Raw genomic sequence first — 3,661 nt, 5'->3', positions numbered from 1 at the left:
CTTGGTGCCTCCTGTAGACTTTTTATTGTAAACATTTAAAATATTGTTGTTAGAAGGTTATACTTTGATCTGTGTGTAACTTTTTAACCTGTTGTTCTATTATTACTGCTATTACTGCTGTCGTCGTTATAAATGAGAAACTGTTCTCAATCGACCAACCTGTATAAATAACAGTTTCTCCCCAAACCTGCTTTCAGGGGGTGTGGCTTTCTAACAAGTTCACTCCTGATTAGTGAGAGTGGTTGACATAGAAATGATGACTCAGACCGACTTGAACCAATCACTGCTTACTAATGTCGCCTGGTCCCAAGATGGTGAAATCCGTACTGCACAAAAATGGCGATGTAAGGTACTTTCTACTGGTGACATCACAGCCTTGCTGTCTCCACCTCTATATATGTCAATGGTTCAGACCCATGGAGGGTCATAGAGAGGACTGGCTCCATCTTAGGAGTGCAGGTGTGTCTTTCAATTCCCTTGAGGTTCATGCGACCACCTTAGGAGATGTTTTAAAAATGGAATGAATGATAGTTTAGTGTGTGGTAAGTGTATTAATCTTTTATGTAAATCACTTTGAATTGTCTCTGTACATGAAATGTGCTATAAGAATAAACCTGCCTATTGTGTATTATTTGTAAGTTACATGTACTTATGATATACGGGTGATAGTACCATGCAGTGTCCTAACGCTGCACTCTTGTCTTTAGGGTGCACACTGGCTCTTTAATGACCGCACACTAAAGGTGCAATCACACCAAACGAGGCACCCAACTTCAATGTTAATCAATGGTACAGGCGCGCTCTGAGGTGAATTGAAGCCCCATGGCGCAATTTGAGTAGCTTACGCAGCGCGAAAGTCTGCCAGCAGCTCGATTTGAGTGTGGCACACCCAAAATGTAAATACCTGAAGTTTGACAGTTTTCTGCTTCGCATCTGCCAATAGGGAACTCAGCTTGAGCATGTAACGTTTTCAGTGACTTTCGCTCCACAGCGGAGCTCACTCACTGCATATGACTGAAGGCAGAGAGCAGCTGTGGGGTCCAGAGGCCGCCGGCTCTGGCCTCATTGAGACATTAAAAAAAAAAGACAGGAAAAAGGTCTCCTTATTTTATTTTTCCCCCCTTGGGTTAATATGAGACAGTCAGCCTTCAAGCTCAGACACAGAAACATAGAAACACAGTGAATGCGGCTGTCATACAGACACAACTCTGCACTGGGAAAATCTTTTAATAATAATCATATAAACCCAAACATGGAGACATGATTAACGATGTCTTTGTTTTGTATCACATATTGTCTGATACACATATAGAACACCAGATCAATAAATGCTGTGGACCCGTCTATCAGGTAATTCATCTTTCTTTACGCTCTTACTTCTGAAATTGATCTGTTTTTATTTTCTGCTAAGATATGCAAACGTTTTGCTTATTTAAGTATTTTCTTCTGAGAAATTCCACCGACAGAAATACGCATCCGCTTCACAAGGCTGTAATAATTTTTTTATTGTCCTGTCGGTTCACGTTTACCGTCTCTAGACAAACTGTTTGGTATGTAACATCAAAGTGTTATGTTTCTCTCTCTCTATGTACTATATTGATAAAGTATTACATTTTACTGGATTCATAACCTTTGGTGTTGCAGCACTCGTCTATCCACACTTTCTCCATTCTGTGGAGAGGTGTTTCCTAAAAGGCCAACAGAAGAGCCAATTTCATGGCAGAGGAAGAATTTAACTGCACATATTTTATAGGTTTACAATATATTTATGCTTTTTTTTATTTTTTTTTTTTTTTTACAAAAACAGAAGAAAGTCATTTTTCAGTATATTATGTGATGGTTATACATAGATTTTCCCCACAAATTTATTTAGGGGGTCATCAGGTAGCAGGCAATACGTTGCAAAGAGAACATTTTGAGCAATTGAGCAACTTTGTGAACTGGCGTTTTCAGCATGTGGTAATTGTGCCTCTAATATTACTGGAGGGTTAGAAAATGTCCAAGAAAGGAGCCAATCAGATGCATGCAGCTACAGGTCATCTGGAAATGCAAAAAGAAAAAGAAACTGGGATTAAAAGAGTAGTGTGCAAGACTTTAACAGTGTTGGGTGATATCCATTTTTAAAACTAAAACTGATCTGCTGTTATAAAAAGGACATTAAGGACTCACAGATGGAGGACTTTGCTTCTCTCAACTGTAAGAAGAAAACAGCCAACATTGGCTCAATGCATTTCATTCATTTTATCCATTTTCTGTTCCGTTTGGTGAAGGCTGAATATGGAGTATGGACAGGTTGTTGATCTGTTGCAGGGGTAACATGCTATTGTTTTGTTTCCATGAAGTAAATTCAATCCTAAACCACATTTTAGTAAGAACAGTGTGTGCTCTGTTACAGTTTGACAGTGTCTCATTGGTGGAATGGGGTGAAGTGATCTGAGAAATTAGACAAAATAACAAGTCTGAGTAGACAGCTGTCATTGACCAAAGTTGCCATTTCCAGCCTTCCTAATCCAACACCATCAAGTCAAAGCCAAGAAAAAAGAAAAAAGCATATAAAAAATGGTTTCTGACTGACTGGTTGACTCTTTTGGATCCAACAGCATCTTGTTAACCTGACGAATACATGAAGGATCTTCATCAGTGAAAAAGCCTGACAGAAAACCTCAGGGTAAAGAAAGGGCTCAACTCCTTCTTTTAGGTCGTGTTATTTTATGCCTTATTTTATTCTATAGTTTTGTATTTTTTATATTTTATATTTGCTATTTCAAATTTGGGTTTTTTTAGGACTGTGTTGATTAAATTGATTAATCAATATGAATCGATCTAAGTTCAATAATAACAAGCAGCAGCAAAAGACCACGACTACACCTGTCCGCCATCTCCAGGTTAGTATTTTGAATTTTCTTTTATACAAAACTTTTGTTGAAAAAAAAGAAATAAGGAAACTTCAATGTAATTTACAGTCATTGTTGCACAATAAACAATCAGGGAAATTATAAAACCAAAGGAAGACAGAAAATTGTGTAACAAAAATGTTAGTATCTGAATTGATTATTCCTTTTTCATTTAAACTGGACATTGCTGTTGAGAGAATCAAGGAGCTGGAGCAGCAAGTGTTTTCATTAGAGATGGAAGTCCTTCAGCTGACTCTCAACAAGCATCAACCAAAAACGTCCAGGTTTTGCACCACTAATGAAAATATTCAATTTTTCACAAAATTACGTTTTCTCTGTTTTGGGACTCAATTTATCCATCTGCACAAAAGCTTGTGTACTGGTCAAAAGTACAAGGCACGACACCGGAAACCCCTGGCTCTCACCGCAAACTTCTTGTTTCTTTGTCGTGTTGCAGCTGGGCTACAAGAAAGTGCACTTTGAACCATTTTTGAAGTGAGTGTTTCTACTGTGAGTAGAATTATCTTGACATGGACCGGCTACCTTTACCTGGTTCTGGGCTCGATGCCAACATAACTGAGTAAGGACAGAGTTCAGGCGACAATGCCTGACACATTTAAAACATTTTGTCCTGAAGTGAGAGGGATTGTTGACTGCACAGAAGTTGGTTGTGAAACTTCTTCATCCCTTTCACTGCAGTCAGAAACCTTCTCAAACTTGGAGTTCCTTTTAGTATACCCACAGCCAAGAAGACTCTCCACGAACAT

Source organism: Oryzias melastigma, linkage group LG14, assembly GCF_002922805.2.
Source record: "Oryzias melastigma strain HK-1 linkage group LG14, ASM292280v2, whole genome shotgun sequence".
Classification (NCBI taxonomy): Eukaryota; Metazoa; Chordata; class Actinopteri; order Beloniformes; family Adrianichthyidae; genus Oryzias; species Oryzias melastigma.
This window is presented reverse-complemented; position numbering follows the sequence as displayed.